The following is a 17,985-nucleotide window of genomic DNA, read 5'->3' as shown; positions in this document are numbered from 1 at the left end:
GATTTCATTCAATCATGGCTCTTAAGCACCTAGGAATGCAGGCTCTCTCTAGTCACCAAGAGCAGTGAATGGGTAACGTAGAGACAATGTCTGGGTCTCCATTCTCGTCCCAGGGTCACATAGGCACTCTCCACATCCTAAGCACGCATGTCTAGCGTTCATCAGATGGGGCATCTCTGTGACCTACTCTAGGGATGAATGGATCCACCTCTCTTGGGACCACGAGGATGCACTCTACGATCAAGGAAGAACAGGATAGGTCTTTGGGTGCCAGAGGAGGTCCTGCTGCCTCCACAGAGCAGGGTGGGAGGCGACAGGGGATGTTGCTGGCGAGGGATGTTCAGAACCATGGATCTCCCAGGACTCTCAATTTCCATGGGAGAGCTTAGTGGGGCAGCTTCCTCTGAAGAGGCCAAAGAGTCCGAGAGAGGTGTGGACGGGATGCCAAGCACTCTGGGAAGCAGAGCCCATTGTGGGCTGAGTTGGTGCCTACAACAGCCATCCCTTGGATGGTCCATTCTTGCTCCGCCTGCCCCTATCCATATCCACCTCCGCTGACCACCACAAGTGGGGCCAAGGACAGAAAGGGTGGGGACCGGACCACTCACCCGTCGGCCTCCAACCAAAGCCCAGACACTGGTCTGCAGGGAGGATGCATGACTGAGGGGCCAAAGGACAGACCTATGGGAGGTCCCTCCCTCATCCCACGTGGTCAGCAGTCAGCAAGGACAGCTCCAGAGGGGTTGCAAGTGGGCTGGCGCCATTCTGTGGGGCCCACACCGAAAGGATGGTGCTGTGGGAGTAGCGTGGAAAAGGAAGGGAAGGCCAGGTCTCTGACTCTGCCCCACATTTGACTTTCCCCAGCACTCTGTGTCCCATCTTGGGAACCTGGCCTGAGCAGACACGGCAGGATATCGGGCAGTCCCTGCACACTGCCCATGTGGAGGTCAAGGGGGCCTATGTGCACGTCACGTGGCATGACCGGGACCTAAACACCCATGCCCCCGTTCCGCTGAGGCAGCGGGAACTTCTGCAGCTCACAGAGGCTGAGGCGGAGGGTAAGGGGCATTGCAAGCTGGGAAGGCCATCTGGGATGGGGCTCATGGGCTGGGTATTCCTTGAAAGGCCATGGGATCCGTCCTGTTCAGGGAAAGGCACATGGAGTGTCAGTGATGTGGCTGAATCGTTCCCCTTACTCCCACCCCCGTGTCCGCTATGCGACGCGTTCCAGCAGCTGAGCCGGCCAAAGAGCCTCCCATGGAGCGAGAGGCAACCCTGGCTCTGCATCAGCCATCACCTTCAGGGTCCGAGCCAGCCTCCCCTCCACCGGCTGCTCCAGAACTGGAACAGGGGCTCCTAGGTTACGGATGGTCGCCGGGTCCTGAGGCACAGACGGCTGGGCCATCGGCTTGCCTGGGAGTTTGCACGCCAGCTGTCGCAGGTGCCACTGAGCCCACTCCAGCCGCAGAGGCATCCTGCCAACCCAAGAAGCGGCTCAAAGAGAAGGAGCCTGACCTCCTGGACTTCCCTCCCAAGCTGGTGGCAGAGCAGCTCACCTACATGGATGCGGTGAGCAGCTGGGCCCCCAGGGTAGGAGGGCAGGGCCGGCTTTTCTTCTGCTCTCCGCTGCCCTATACCGGCTTTTCCCTGATGTGGACTCCTAGGATATAGGGCCAGATCTCAGCTGCAGCCCTAACCGACCGGGGAAACCCATCAGGGTTTTTAGACCTGAGCTTTCACTGTCCAGCTGCGGACTGTGGAGACAGGCACTGAGAAGGACTGAGGCAGAGGTACCACGCAGATGCAATGACTCAGAAGCGAGAGCCCGTAAATGGGAAGGCTCTGGTCCCCCGCGGGGAGGAGGGCAGCTCCCTGTGTGCAATCCCGTCCATGGGTCGCCCACCCATCTGCCTGGGAGCCTGAGCACCATCAACCTGGCTTAGGCATCTGATGCGTCCTGAAGGACAGGCTAGACACGGAAAGCCATGCTTTCAGCCACCAGGTGACAATGGGCACCTGTAAGGAGACAGGGACCGCAGGGATGAGCATTTGGAGGAGGAGATGCCCCCTTGGGAGCACCACCTGGTGCGGCCCCCTGGACATGGAATGATCAGGGTGCACACGCCTTCCTCCCTTCCCTTGCCTCTCTTGGCTCCTGGGGCATCCCGCACTGGCTTCCCTCGGAGAAGAAGAGGGGCATGAAATGCAGGCTCTCTAAGCAGGCTCCGGCCACATTCGCAGCCTCCTGAGCTCCAGCTCTGACCTGGGACCCCTACCGAGGACATGAGTCTTGCATGGGTGAACATGTGTGGGGCTCAACACACCTCCCCCTGTCCCCTAGGAGCTGTTCAAGAAGGTGGTGCCCCATCAGTGCCTGGGCTCCGTCTGGTCCCGGAGGAACAGGCCTGGCAACGAGCACCTGGCACCCACAGTCCGGGCCACCATCGCCCACTTCAATGCTGTGGCCAGCTGCATCGTCACCACGTGCCTTGGCGACCCAAGCATGACAGCCCGGGACAGGGCCGTGGTGGTGGGCCACTGGATCCGGGTGGCCAAGGTATGCTGTGGGAGGCCCAGCTCCCTGAGGCTCGCCTGAGCCTCGGGAACTGCTCTTCTGTCTCGCTCCCTTCTCAGGGCTGAAGGCCCTGCTCTAAGGCCTGTGGTCCCTAGGCTCTTCCTCCCGGGGGCATGGCCCAACGTTGGGACGCTCAGTTCCCACGTGACGCCTCCTTTGCAGTGAGGGAAAATCCTCCCTCTCGCCAGCAGTGTTCCTCTTTAGGGCTGACCTGTGCCCTTCTGCAGCTCCCTGGACATCAGCTTCACCCGTGGGGGAGCCCTAAACCGAGGGGGGCACTAAAGCTCTCGAGCATCTGGGGCTCCTGCTCTCCCACTGACAGCTCCTTCTCCTCCCTCCCCCAGGCCTGTCAGATCCTAGGGAACTACTCCTCCCTGCGTGCCATCCTGGCTGCTCTGCAGAGTGCCTCCCTCCACCGCCTGCAGAGGACATGGGACAACGTTTCCAGGTGAGGAGGCTTCTCTGCAGGAGGGGCCAGGATGGAAGCGGGATCTCCCACAGGCCTGTCCTTTGCCCCCCTCAGTCAGCTTGGACCTCCTGGGAGGCAGCAAACCCTGACCAAAGGACCTGGGCCCGGGGCTGCTCCTCTCAGCCTTCCTGGGGAACAGGCCACCAGGCCTCCTGCTTGAGAAATCCAATGTCCTCCATGCCCCACCCTGGCCTCAGCTGAATTCCATATTTCCACGTGGTGACTTGGCAGCCACTGAAGTCTCTGCCCATGGTTCAGCCAGAACCCCACCCAAACCGAGCTGTTCAATTAAGCTGGGAAGGGACGCCCAGGGGGACGCCCAGGAGAACGCCCTCCCATGTCCTACGAAGACCCCAGTGCTCAGAGCAGCCCAGAGCAAACCCTCAGCCAGCCCCGTGGACATGCGGGGCTGCTCCAAGAAAAGGGACTCGCACTCTACCCTGCCACGTTAGGACTCCCCTGAGCCTAACTTCTTTCCCTCTCTTCAGGAAGAGCTTCCGAACATTCCAACAGCTCTGCACAGAAGGCAACCCCCAGGGCAGGGAACTACTCATCAAGGTAGCACGGGAGGTGCAGGGCTCCAAGGACAGGAGAGGGGTGGGAGGAGGCGTGATCCTGTGTGGATGAAGTAGGGAATGGCCTGAAGCATTCCTCGGGGAGCAGAAGCCTTTGGCAGGAATGTGCTGACAGCCTGGGCTGAAGATTCCCCCTGGGGCTGGGACAAGCGGGTGCTGCCCATCCAGACTCCCTAGGCTAGATTTCAGGTCTCTCTGTGTCCATCCATCGAGAAGGTCCACATGGGGGCCCACATGAACGCGGACAGCCCAGAGGACAGGCCCCTGCTCACAGATGGGGTGGGGATGGGTTGTGGGCCACAAAAATGATGATCCTAAGAGGATCCTGAGTGCTCAGGAGACCACAGGAGGTAGGTGGAGTTCCCCCTTCTGCCCATGGGAAAACAGGCTCAGGGAGGCCAGGCTCCAAGCTCCAGGTCCCCCATGGACTGAATGGGGGAGCTGAGATTGTTCTAGAAGGACTCGTGGCATGCTTCAGGGGAATGGAGCGTCAGTATCAGCAGACGTAGGTCGGACGTCTAGGGTCTGCAGTCCAAGACGGTGGGCGCAAGGGGACTGAGGCTATTCTGCTCTCAAGGATCTTGTCCTTGGCCCTCTAGAAGCGGCCCTCGAACAAACTGGCCAGCCTGGTGAGGCAGCTGCAGAGAGCGCGGAAGGGGCTGCCCAAGAAGGTGAGTGTGCCTGAGGGACAGGGCCTCCAAGGCCAGGGGAGAGGGGCTCCTCCCTGAGGGCTAGAAGCGTCCAGATCAGGACAGGTGGGACCTGCCACTCCAGCTCCACCTCCTGCCTGCCGCCACAGTTGCTCAATGTCTTCTTTCCTGGGGACCAGGAGGAAGGAGTCTAGCAGGCTGGGTAGAGAATGGATTTGGGGCTGGGGAGGGGCCCGGGGCTCCATAGCCAGGGGGTTTTTTGAATTTCAAAAAGCAGGCCCTGGAGGGGATTAGGAGGAGTCTGATGTTCTGGGAGGGTGAGGGGAAAGCGAATCCAGGGGAAGCAACTAAGGGTCCTAGGCCCTTTTCCATGTGGGAAAGTGGGGTGGGCCAGGACGCTGAAGTCTTTTCGGGGAGGGCCCCTGTGGGCACCAGACAGCAGGGACTCATCCCAAACCTACCCCTCATGACACAGGGTGTCGTCCCATACCTTGGCACTTTCCTCTCCGACCTGGTGGTGCTTGATACAGCAATGGAGGACTACCTGGAGGTGGGTGAGCCTGAGGATTGTGGAGGAGGGACCAGAGTCCTGAGGACAGGGAGCAGAGAGTCCCCGGACTGAGCCCTGAGCTCTGAGTCCTTCGGAGACCTCCCTTCCCCACAGCCTCACAGCCGCCCCTAAGAACTGGCATCTCTTGCCCATCTCAGTGCTGAGGGAAGGGAGTCTGCGCCCATCTCAGTGCTGAGGGAAGGGAGTCTGCACCCAGACGGGTGGCCCAAGACTGGGGAAGCACCAGCGCATCCTGAAGGTGAAGCTGCATGCGCTCTGTGTGCATGGGCTGCAGCCTCTCCCTCAGACCTTGCCTGTCGGGGACAGTGAAGTCAGGACCCTGCACATCAGCCACACTTCAGGAGCCCAGCAGATCCTGCCTGCCTGAGGCGTCTGCCGCTCCCTTCAGTCACCACAGAGTGTTGTGCTGCAGGGTGCTGACCGGGAGCCCTTTCACCATCCCCCAGTCTTCCTTCCTCTGGACCCCAGGGCTTGCCCTAACCCCAGTCTCATTGTGTGTGTGGCTTGGCGGCCCACTCCGGGGTCCTGGCCTACGCGCAGCCTCAGAACGGGTGGGTGTAAGGTGCTAAGACTGACCGGGGGCCTCTTTCTGAAGGACAATGGTTGTCTACTTTCCAGGGCAATGAGATCAACCACCGCAAAAAGAATAAGGTGAGCATACGTAGCCCTGGCTGTAGGGAAGGGCAGGCAGACCCTATCAGAGACGCCCCTGGGAAGAACATTGCTTGGCTCCATCCACTCCCCTCCATCTCCCATTTCCTGGGACAGGTTGCTAAGAATGAAGTGCAAGACCCATCGAGTCAGTCAGTAGGGATCCACAAGGGCATCAAGGAGAACTTCCCTTGATGGAGGAGGGGCTAATTCTACTAGCCTCTGAGAACAGTTTGGGACCAGACGAAGTTGCATGCAGGAGGGTGGTCATGTGTGCCAAGACCCAGGACCCGACCCCTGTCCCGCTGCTCGGCCCTCACCTGGCCCTGTAGCTTCCCCACCCAGGCTCAGGGTGCATCCTGTGCCTCTGTCCCGGCCCAGGAATACCGAGTCCTCACGGACATCATGCTGCTCCAGGCGGCGGCAGAGAATTACTGCCTAGAGCCCCAGCATCCATTCACGGCCTGGTTCTGGGCTGTGGAGCGGCTCAGCGAGGAGGACAGGTGAGGCCCACTCAGGAGCTGGGTCAGGCGACGTCGGGGTGGACTCTTTCTGCTGGCCCCGCCTGGGATCCTCCTTCTAGGGCTCCCTGGGCAGCCAGACACCAGCTGTGGGAAAACCCTGGGAGGGACTCCTGAATGCCAGCTGCTGCTCAACTCACAGGTGTCCCTCTGTCCTTAGCTACAACCTGTCATGCCAGCTGGAGCCGCGGTCCTAGCTGGCCAGCAGAACACAAGCACCAGGACCACTGGCTACAGCCACCATCAGACCTGAACCCGTGCACACTGGCTGAGCCAAGGATTGCCCCTCGGCCCCTGGGCTACTTGTGGTGCACGAGCCCCATCCGCTGCTCAACACCCCTTCCTCTCCCCTACAGAATTACTTGTTCTGGAAGGGGCAATATTGAATATAATTAAAGGGTTGTTATTTAACCACAACCACCACCACCACAACAACAAAAAGGAATGAGAACCCTTGGGATTAAAGTTTTCTTACCCAAATAATAATAGTAGTAGTAGTAATAATAATAATAATAATAATAAAGGTTTTTATTTTCTCCTCTACCTGCCCACGTGTGCGTTTGGTTCTTTTATTTCCTACGGTAATGTACAACGTGTACAGACTCTCTTCTTCATTCCTGAACCCAGAAATCTTACAGAGTCAGCAGCTATTCAATGGGGCAGAAAGGAGAGGAGCCAGCCCTCCTCACTTCTGGTGGCACTACTCATTACTGGTGGCACCTCCCAATGCCGTTTCCTCAGAGGACAGGTTCATTTCTGTGTCAGGCATTTGGGCAAACAGCAGACACAGCCCTCAGGACCCCTGAGATGGAGACGTTGCAGGTCCTTCCCCAGGAAGGCAACAAACCCTGACCAGGCGAGTCCTGGAGAGTTCCTTCCCCTCCCCAGAACTATGTGCTGCCCAGGAGAGGGGCTGCTACTCTACCCTCTAAAGCAAGGAGGACGATGTCTTGCTTCCTTGGGGATATGCTACGTGTGCGTGTGTTTGTGCGGGTTTGGACCCAGTATTTGGGACTGACGGTTGTCGAGTTCAGTCTCCTGAATTGCATCAGCACGATGTAGGGAAAACACATGCAAAGAGATTCAACCCTGCCTGTGGAAGCTCCAAAATCTGAGGAAGATATTTTGTAAATGGAAGAAGGGCAGGCAGGACGTCCCGTCCTCAGTTTCCCTAGAGGCTCTCCAGGTTCACCCTTTACCAAGACTGGAATCCCCCTGGGATCCTTATCCAGGATCTCTGGATTCCTTTTCCCTGCTTCTTTTGGGTGAGGCTGGAGAAAAACGAAAGAAACTGGGAGGTGTCTCTGGCTCTATTCACGTCTATGCTGACCTAGGAGCTAGGATGTCCAGCCATCCTGCATTTCCTTACGCAGTTCTTGGCAAGGCCGTGGGGCCCTTCAGGCCCCTGACCCTCTTGGTCAGGTCCATGGTAGCCACTGCTCCCTGGCTGGGGCCTGATGGAGCAGAGATTGGTTCTCCCTTGCCAGGATAAAGGTTCAGATCCTTGACCAGAGAAACCCCACACTCTCCTGGCTGGCCAAGGGCACTGTCAGGTCCAGGTGGTTCTGAAGTCCCTGGTCTCCATCATCCACCAGGTGACACACCCATGTTCCACTCACTTGTCTGAAATGGGGAACTCGCCTGACGCGGTAGACCAACACACACATGGAATGTGAGCAGGGGAGAAGCGTCTATCATGCAAATGGATGCGAAACGAAGCAAGGGTAGGAATCCTTCTCTCCAGACACAACAGACTCTGAACCAAAGGGGGGAGGTACGAAGCCACAGAGAAGGACACTACTTCCTCGCAAGGGAGGCCATGTAATAGGAGAGAACATCTCGAAATATGTAGACACGCACCATGGGAGCACCCAAAGGCATCCAACAGTGCATAACAAACATAAAGTCACCTTTGACAGCCGTACCATGCAGTGGGGGACTCTAACACCCCACATCTGCTAATGGACACAGGATCCAAACTGACAATCAACAGGGAATCTATGGCTTTGAGGGATGCACCCGTTTCAACACGTAGATGCAGAACCTTCCACCCTGAAACCGCAGCATCCGCAGTGCTGGATTTCCAGTGCACATGGAACATTCTCCAGAGTAGATCACACGTTAGGGCACAACCCAAGTCTCAACAAACTCCAAAAGATGGATATCATCCCACGCATCTTTTCTCAGCACGATGCTACGGAACGCCAAATGAACCCTAAGAGCAACCCTGGAGAGACCACGAATCCATGGAAGTTCAATTACATGCTACCCAACCAGCACTGGGTCAACCCGGAATCCAAAGAGGATGTCCAAAATTACATGGAAGCAAAAGGACACGCCAAGGGTCCCCAACCTTGCAGATACAGCGCCAGGGAATCTAAGAAGACAGGATCCAGCACCACAAGAAAAATCCCCAATACCATCAGCTGACACATAAGGACCTAGCCAAAGCACAACACAGAGCTCCTGAGCAGTCGCTCAGCCTGGGCGAGTTGGAGCTCCTGCTGTTGGGTGCAGGCTTAGCTTCCATCTCGACTCTAAGTCCCAGCCTGGGGGGTGTTCTTTCCTTTCTCCCAGGACCATCCCCACCAGGGCCACTGGGGAATCAACCCTTCAGGGGGTTCTCGGCAGAGAGAAATGGCCCAAAGGGCCCAGGAAACAACCACCCCTTCCCCACTGGTGGATCAAGGTGGCCCATTAGCGCTCCCTCTGTGGAACATTCCACAGTGCTTTTGGGGGGACGACCCTCTCAGGCTCTGATGCCCAGGGTTTCTCGGCAAAGGGCAGATTCCGACTGAGTACCCCTGGGAGGGACCTGACACTCTGCACTTCCAGCATGCTCGCAGCTAATGCCCCGGCCACCTGTCCCCGGAGCACACGGAGAGACAACTTGCCAGCGGACCAGTGGACAAAACGTCCTCTCTTTCACCACCAGGAAGAGATCGATGCGCAACCGTCTGGCAGCCACAAAGAGGTGTTTGATTGTCAGGAAGATCAACAGCCAGGCAGGGCTTGGTCCACCCCCACAGGCCTCTCCTCCTCTTCTCCTCCAGAGTATAGGGAGGCAGGATGGCAGGAAAGACAGTTTGTTCAGTGGAAGCGAAATCCTGAGCTTGAGTCCCTTTCTCCCTAGTAGCCTGGGCACTCCTACGCTGCTTCCACTGTGGCCTCTGTGCAAGGCCATTCGAAACACCAGTGCTGGCTTGCGAAGTTCCGGGATACTGGGCAGAAAGCGATGGAACACAAGAGAGTCCCAGGGAAGTGACAACGGGTTTGGTCATGAAAGCTTGAAGCTGTCAAAGACCATCTCTTGCCCTATGTTCCCTTGGTCAGAAACCTTTCAGCAACCGCTCAGAGGAGAGACAGGCAGGTACAGAGCAGGGATGGGGAACCCTGGGAGCCACTGTGGACCGAACCGTGGGTGTTTTGTTAACATGGGCTTTGATTCATGTGTGACTTTTCAGAAACAGAAAAGAATAAAGGGAATCAGGAAACAGAGGCAATCAAAAACACCGGCTCAAATATAGGGAACATACTGTTGGGAACCAGGTGGGCGGATGGGTGGAAGAGGGGGTGGGGATTAAGAAGACACTTACTGTGCTGAGCACCGAGTCACATACAGAATTCCTGAATCCCTACTCTTCAACTGAAACGACGAAAATACTGTACGTCCATTAGACTGTATTTTCAAAATTGTCTTTGAAAGGTGGGTATTAGGAGACCAAAATGAGATTACGCTCTGAGAGTTTCCCAATCAGGTCTCCTCAGGCTGTACGTGAATGCACCTTAAAGATCAGTGAAAGAGCCCAAAGACAAAAGTGACATCTGTTGATATGGAAAGGCCAGTGCCCACCTCTGTGATCACAGAAAACACACACCTTCCTAGGATATTGGCTGTCGTAAAAGCATTTCACCGACGTCCCCTTGGAGCTACGCTCCTCTGGTATTTCCATTCTCCTTGGTTGTGTGTCCTCATGGAGTAGTTGAAGGGAATATTGCTACCCCGTGTTTGGTGGACTAAACCAAAGCTGGCTATTTCTAGCCCCTGGAAGACTGAGCTAAAGGGCCTTCTGGAAAACATTGCACAACTGGATCTCTCATCGTCTTCCAGAGAAGGAAAGGGAGGCCCCAAAGGGCACCAGTGGAACAGGAACACAGAGGAGGTTCTCCTGACACCAGCATCAGGATCCCAACTCCCTGAGCAAGAATGAAGAACCCCCGTCCCCCCACACACAATGGACACATATCACTGGAATGGGTCAGTTCCCAGGAAAAGCGAAATGCGGCCAAACATGGAAAGGTACACAATAACCTCACTGAAAGAAAGCCCACTGGGATCCCCTGCCCTGGGTCTTAAGTTCCACCTATGCATGAAGCCATTTGATAATCACAGGGGAAGGGAGGGAAAACTGAATGGGAAGCCACCAGAGAGGGAGAAAAATGATGCGAGGCTCTTCTCTAAGAAACAAGCAGAGGAGCCTAACAAATAGCAGGGAGCACATGGGGAGTTAGAGAGGAGAAGGGAGTTAGGGAAAACTGGAAGGGGAGGTGAACCTTGAGAGACTATAGACTCTGGAAAACAATCTGAGGGTTTTGAAGGGGCGGGGGCGTGGGAGGTCGGGGTACCAGGTGGTGGGTATTATAGAGGGCACGGATTGCACGGAGCACTGGGGGTGGTGCAAAAATAATGAATACTGTTATCCTGAAAATAAAGAAAAATTAAATTAAAAAAAAAAGCAAAGAAACAAGCAGAGGGTTGCTGGAGGGGAGGTGGGTGCGGGTATGGGACAATTCGGGCAGGAGCATAAAGGAGGGCATGCGATGGGATGAGCACTGGGGGTGAAACGCAACTGATGAACAGCTGGGCACTACTACCTCGGAAGCTGATGAGGAACTGTACGGTGGCTTACTGACTTTCCACAACAACAACAAAATACAATCCAAGGTTCTGTGTTTCCTTGATTTTCAAAGTGGAAAATACGGGATGATTTCTTTTCTTCCCTCAAGCAAGGAAATGACATAGCCTATTCACGAAAAGGCAATGCTCAGGACATTCTACCCCTTTCAGCCCTAAAGAAGTTTTTCAAACAGGCTTTCACCAGTTGCAGTCCTCATGCCCTTCTAGTCATTTCGGAGCACTCTTGACAGGGGGCAAACCCTTTTTTTCTTCAAGGTGACTCACCCCAAGCAGGTAATATCCCTATGTGCCACAGGAGTGACTACAGGTGCGCCCCCCCCCCCAACCTTTCCAAGGGCCTCACTACAAGTTTTCCAGAAAGGTGGCATGAATAGTACTGGCTGGAAGGTGGATGCTGCATGACATCCATCCCTTTGTTCACTTGAGGGATGACTAGGGGCAAAGTCTCCATCTCAGTCGTGGACGTGCCAGAGCTCTCCAGCTCCCCTTCAGACACGGCCCTGCCCTCTCTCCCATAGAAGAACCTGCAGAACTACGTGACCATGAACTGGGAACACACAACAAGGGTACAAAGGTCTTACCTGAATTCAGCTCAGCATGGCAATGACAGACTGGTCCCTCTTGGAGGTTGTTCCCAGTGTCCTTGAGGCATTCGAACCCCTTCTTGGCGGCTGACTCCAGACAGTGGCTCACCTGTCACAGTGGCTCATGATAGAGGGATGAGAAGTTCCTCGGAGACAGGTGTCACCACACCACTATCATCACCCTTTGTCGTGGAATAAATCTATGTCCCTCGTCGGATTAAGAAACCCTTCAAACAGGACTGGAGCAGGTGGCAATAAAAGGCTCCCTTTGAAGAAGGGCTGAGCTTGGGGACATGTCCAGTCCTATGTCTCACTGCTGCCATCACCACACACAGTGGTGCCCCAAATGGGCAGGGTACCATTTCCAGTACACGGCTCCTGCTCGCCCAAGGTACCTATTCCTATCATCGCGCCATCGCATCTGGTCAGGACCCCAGCATTAGGCCTGTGCGTCTCCAGTTCCTGCTGCTGCCTGCCTCCACCAGCGATCCTGTTTCCTCTCTGAATTCCGAGCGCCGCAGCATCCATCTTCCTCACCTTCACAAAACAGGATTGTGCAATGATTTCATGGATACGACCTGCAAGGCACAGGATGGAAAAGAAAAGGAAACTCACACCCTGGACATTCAGGATACTTAAAATCTTTGTGACTTGAATGACGTTATCAACCAAGGGAAAGCACAGTCCAGAAGTCGGGAAAGCATGTTTGCAAACCATGGATCTGGCAGGTTCTCAATATCCACAATATCTAGAGATCCCAGGAACTCAACAACATCAACAACAAGAGAAAAACAAGTCAAATGTGATGTGTGAATGTACACATGGGCAAGAGACATAACCTCAAAGCTATACGCAAGGAAGGAAATTGCAAGCAATGAGATACCTTTATGAATCCATGAGGTTGGCTCCCCATGGAAAAAGAAAAACAAAACAAAACACAACAAAGCAAAACAAAACAAAACAAAACACTCGGGAGAAAGGAAAAGACCAAGCCATGGCAAAGATAAAGAGAATTAGGAACCTTGCTGATTGGGTGTGGTAGGAATGTTTAAGGGCATGCTTGTGAAATCAGTATGACAGCTCTTCACAAAAATCAACTTGAGTGGGACACCTGGGTGGCTCAGTCTGTTGAGGTCTCAGGATCCTGGGATGGAGTCCCACATCGGGCTTCTTGCTCAGCCGGGAGCCTGCTTCTCCCCTGCCTGCTCTGCCTGCCACTTCTCCTGCTTCTGCATGCCTCTTTCTCACGCTGACAAATGAATAAATAAACCGTTTTTAAAAAATCAACTTTCGCACTACCATGTGTTTTAGTACTTGCCCTTCTGTGCTAGGTACCCACATTCATGAACAGGATAGTATGGTCCTGGAGACTTATCTGAGCACACCTTCTCATGGCAGCATGGTTCCTAAAAGCTAACCCATGAACGCAATCCAAGTATCTGTCCAGGGAGGAACAGATGTTGTATATACAGACGTTGGGATAGTATTCATTCGCTAAAGAGGACAAAAACATTGACATGCGCCACCCCGTGGGCGAACGTTGAGGAGGGTGTGCTAAGTGAGAGGAGTATGCATGAAGATAACCAACTTGGACTCCACTCTTAGGACCTACCTAGAGTGGACTCCGAAGGACAGAAAGTAGAATGGTGTTTGCCAAGGGCTGGAAGGAGGCGCTCGCGGGAAGAGTCTGACGCATGCTAAAGAGCTTTAGATGGACAAGATGCCAAGGAGATGGGAAGGTGGGTTCCAGGGAGCCTGGGACAAAGACATTAATGCTTTTTAAGACATTTAGAATGTACTCCGTGAACTTCATGGACTTCACGACCTAAAAATAAATTGCACTGAAAAGCTGCAAAGATGGAGAAATGAACACAGGACCATTTCATCTGGCCCTTTATACCCTTTCCAGGTAGGTCCTCTCTCAGCCATTCGACTTCTGCCATTTTCCTTGAGACAACATGGAGCCAACAAAATGTCCTTCTGTGCCTACTTCGAGGTTGAAAGACAGAATTGCCCCACCCGGGACAACTTTATGTGAGAAGGTATTTTTCAGAGTTAATTTCTTGAGACCTGTTATTCCTTGATCATGTTTTCAAACAGAACCCAAACTGAACATTCTCCTTCGTCTGCTTGATTTTTCCTTCCCTGATTTTTTCCCCCCACTCAGAACCCATTGTTGATGCAAGGGCTTGGGTGTTCCTATGCCTGTCGTCATCTACTGACTTTAGCTTCTGCTGTTTCCAGTTTTGCTTACGTGTCATTCCTTTACCAAGTCAACTTTCCCGAGGCTCATTATGAATAGTAAAATATTTTCGGCCCCAGTTGGATTGAAAGAACTGACATCGAGCACTGTGCACGTCTCAGCTACACAACACAATGACTTCATGTTCCTAGGCCCTAAAAGGATGACCAGAATAAGCGGTGTTCACAAGGATTCCTGACCATGGGGGTGGGCGCAGGGAGTTCTTGGCCATATTCCTTGGCTGTCTAGGAGTATGTTCCCAGGCGTGGAACTCTGGGATCCTACGGTAGATTGTTGGTTGGGAGCATAGGAGCTAACAAATGCCGGTGAGGACAGGGAGAACAGGGAACCCTTGGACACCATCCGTGGGAATGCACACTGGCACAAGTCACTGTGCAACACAGTATGGAGGGTCCCACAGTCTAGAGATGGACCAACGCACCAAACAGTGCCATGCGAAAGAAAAGAGCAAGCGTTCCGTGAGACAAACGAAGAATACTCTGAAAGAAGGCTGCAGAGTCATTGGAGAGAAAGGCCCGAAAGGCCTCACTGAGGGGGACAGCGCTGAGGACAGAATAAAAACAAGGGAGCTAGTCCCACACAAGTCTGGCTGCCCTGTGTCATGAAGAGGGAAGGCACCTCTGCCTTAGAGCCTCACTACCAGAAGCTGGGTTGGCCAGAGGACATGAAAGAGGCATCCAGTGTGGCTGGAGAGCAACTGGGAGCAGAGCAGAGGGTGGTGAGGAAGGCAGGGACAGGGCCTCAGGCCTGGGAGACAGGTAGCGATCTCTTGTCCCTCTGCAACGGCATTGCCCCAATACCCTGCATCTTCAAATGCATGGACTGAATGCCCCACAGTTGTTGCAGAAGAGGAATGGAGGCACAATTCCGCATGCTTCCTCCACATCACCATACTTGTGAGCCCGTGGTTGTAACTGAGGCTGGACTAGCAGAGGATTTTCCCCAACTTAGCACCCATCATTCGGGGAGCCATTCAACTCAGAATCTGAGTTTCTGGGCGCATGTTGGCCTTGCCACTGCCTCCGATCCTGGCACTGTGAGCCTCGATAGATGGCAGCGCCAACCATCTGGGCATGTTTTTCGCTTCAGATTCCGAGAAGAAAAGGGGAACAAGGGAGAAGTGGACCATGAGCAAAGAAACTAGGAAGTGCGAAACTCCTTGCCTGACATCTAGAGAAACACGAGGCATGCTATTTCATCACGTTGAGTAAGTACATCGCGTGGCTCAGAAGCCACTCGCTAACCACCCAGAGCTTGCAGAGTGATGCCTCCACCACAGGTCAGGATCCCTGGGAGCCACTGTGAAGGCTGCTCCCCTCATATACCAGAACGAGGGAAAGAGGTCTCCTTCTAAAGCTATGTGGGAAACAACTGAACCGTTTCACTACCGAGGATGACAAAGTCTGCATCTTCGTGCATTTCCACCCCATCATGGTGCCCCATTATAATGACGCCAAGAGGGAAAGGGACGGTTCCAAAACGACACAAAACCGGGACCCAGGCCTCCTCGCAGCGTTCCTCCAGGCCACGTCCCACCCCTTCCTGCAATTCATCTGGCCTTCTATGTGTGCCTCTGATTTCCCGTGACACCGTCGCACACATACCACAAATACGGTCTACATACACCCTAAGATGTCCCAAGGAACTAGATTCTCCCTGGTCCCCACTATGCAGGTTGGGAATGTGGGCACTAGGGGAGACACACAATGACTGAGGACACAGGAGTGGGAAAGGACAGAGAACAAACGTCTGACTTCAGCTCTGTCTCCTGAAAGGGAGGACCTGAGTGCCAATTCCAGAGCATGGTGCCTCTGGCACTTTTGGCTCATTGTGTACAGTCCCGGGGAAGAGAGGTCAAGAGCCAAGTGAAGGGGCTGCAGAGAGGGGGTGACTTTAGGAAGGGCCCCAGGTATTAGAATCCTGAAAGCGTGACCTCATATTCTTCATGATAGGCCCCAACTGAACTTAGAACTCTGGCAACCAGGCACCCACTTTCAAAGGGCAACCTGCTCTCCAGCACACTTGAGTGGAGACCTTCGACAGAACACCATGTTCAGTTGTTGTCTTCCTACTTCCAGGGGTGCTGGGCCCACAGGAGCCCAGAGCCAGAGACATGACTGCAGTTGCAGACAGTGCTTCAGCCCTCTTTTCCGAAGCTTCTGGTCATGGGGCCGGAGACACCAACAGGTAACACAAGGCAGCTCGGGGCAGCCCACTGGAGAGTGGGCAACAACTGTGGTCCCACCTCAGCGGGCACACACCACTGTCCCTTACTGTGTGGGAGCGCATCTCTCTCTCTCTCTCTCTCTCTCTCTCTCCCTGTTTGTGTGTGTGTGTGTGTGTGTGTGTGTGTGTGTGTGTTTGTAGAAGTGGGGACAGGGGATGAGGGATATGCCCTTCCTGGGCAGAAGCAAGCTGCCTGGTGTTGGAGGCTGGACCCATCTGTCATGTTCATACCCCAGGTCATAGCAGGCTGGATGAAAAGGGGAGGGTGACACAATGATAAGGCTCATGGTAGTCATGAGCCTTAGAGTGTCCTCTGGCTACGTCCTTGCTCAATGTCTTTTCAGCCATCCCTCTTAGCCTGAACTGGAGAACACGATGTCTAGTGGGGGTGTCCCCTGGTGGCAATGTTCCGGGAGGCTGCTAATGGCTCTTGGCCCTGTGTCTATGGGGCACTGCCTTTTCAGAGCTGCACCCCAGAGACTGTGAATGAGCTGGCTGGGGACTTCAATGACTCCAACTCGCTGGACAAGGGTCAGGTGTCCCAGGCCACCCAGGATCAGTGCTGCTCTGAGGTGAGAATAGGAAGAAGCTCCTCCACACCCAGGGCCCCCATGCAACGATGGGGACAAACCTGGGGCCTTCCCAGAGTGTTTCCACTTGACTATTCCACCGGCCCCACCCCAGAGTAACCCACACCTCCGCACATATGCCACACCTATGGGTAAGTAAGGGAGGAAGACACTCTTCACCTACGTGGGACTGGTAGAGAATAGAGTGAATGCTTTCCGTGGCATGGGGGGAAGTTGTTTTGATTTCTTTCCTCTGGCCTTGTGTTGCTTTTCACAAAGCCATGAGTATCTTGGCCTTTTCCCACGGGTTTTACGATTTTCCCTACTCATGCCAGCTAACAAGTGGAGAACCCAGCTGGGTTCTGGAGAACTGGCCCACGCCCTTCTAAATCCTCATACCAGATAGGGTGATTGAACCTACAAAAGGGCCGGTGGGATCAAGCCATTCTACACGTCTTTCTGGAATGTATCAACTCTCAGAACACATCGAATCCTAGGAGGTCCACCAGCTCACAGGCTCTTTCCCTCTAGGTCCTCACAGTCCCCCTTTCTAAAGGACGTGGTCTGCTACAGTGACTCGGTCTAGCATTGCTGCTGGAACTTGACGTGACTCAAACTGCTTGCCATTCCAGCAATGCTGCAAGGAAAGGGCACCTCAAGGGTCCTCACAGATGATTTGGGTCACTCCATCTGCCAGACCGTAGACCCAAAGATTGGGTGGAAGGCCTCCGATGCCTCCTGGCCCAGGTAGCTGGCTCTGGCATGAGCTGCTGCAAGGCTTCAGCTACTCCATCTCCCTTGACAAGCAGCAGGGACCTCAGGCCACCAACAACATCCAGTCCTGGTCTGGGGTGAGAACGGGCCCAGGTTCATGGCCAGTCTCAGGACCCAGAGATGACCGGGGCCAGCCCACAGCCCAGACTAGACACAACTGGCTGCCCTGGGGCCTGCCAAGGAAGGTGGTTTCCCCCTGAACCTTTCTGCCCCTGACAGCAACAGGCCAAACCGCATCAGCATAGGCGAAATGCCATGTAGCCCATGCTTTGGACAGATCTCAGACCCAACGCGGATGACCTTGAGCAGGCTTGGAGATTCTCAACCTCTCTTTTCTCCTCTCAACAGTAGGGCTCCTTCCTCATGACTCCATGGCATACACATACAGATCTTCATACGGGCTAGGAAGAGACAGACAGGCTATTGCTGTCCAGCGAACCACACATGTTGAAGTCACCAGTACATTTAAGCCTAGATGGGTCCTTTGGAGGTTGGTTTTAGGTTTTCAGCCAAGAACCTTTTTTCTGGGTGGGCACACAAGTCCCTCGTCGTCTTGCCCAAGTTCCCAAAGGGATGGGAGGATGCAGTCTGAGCTCCAGACCCTGCTCTTCCTGGGGCTTCACGGCGTTGAAGCTGACT

At 54.4% G+C, this 17,985-nt stretch overlaps 1 long non-coding RNA gene across 1 annotated transcript in view; it reads right to left on the bottom strand.

Moving 5' to 3' along the window:
• Positions 1-17,985, bottom strand: part of LOC309857432 — a 296,182-nt gene that overhangs the window by 49,586 nt on the left and 228,611 nt on the right. The window contains exon 12 of the long non-coding RNA XR_014307711.1: positions 11,512-12,092. This is a non-coding gene — a long non-coding RNA (uncharacterized lncRNA). The remainder of the gene's footprint in view (positions 1-11,511; positions 12,093-17,985) is intronic.

Source organism: Mustela nivalis, assembly GCF_964662115.1.
Source record: "Mustela nivalis genome assembly, contig: HAP1_SCAFFOLD_701, whole genome shotgun sequence".
NCBI classification, from domain to species: Eukaryota; Metazoa; Chordata; class Mammalia; order Carnivora; family Mustelidae; genus Mustela; species Mustela nivalis.
Note: the sequence above shows the minus strand (reverse complement) of the source record. Positions and strands in the feature narration are given on the sequence as shown.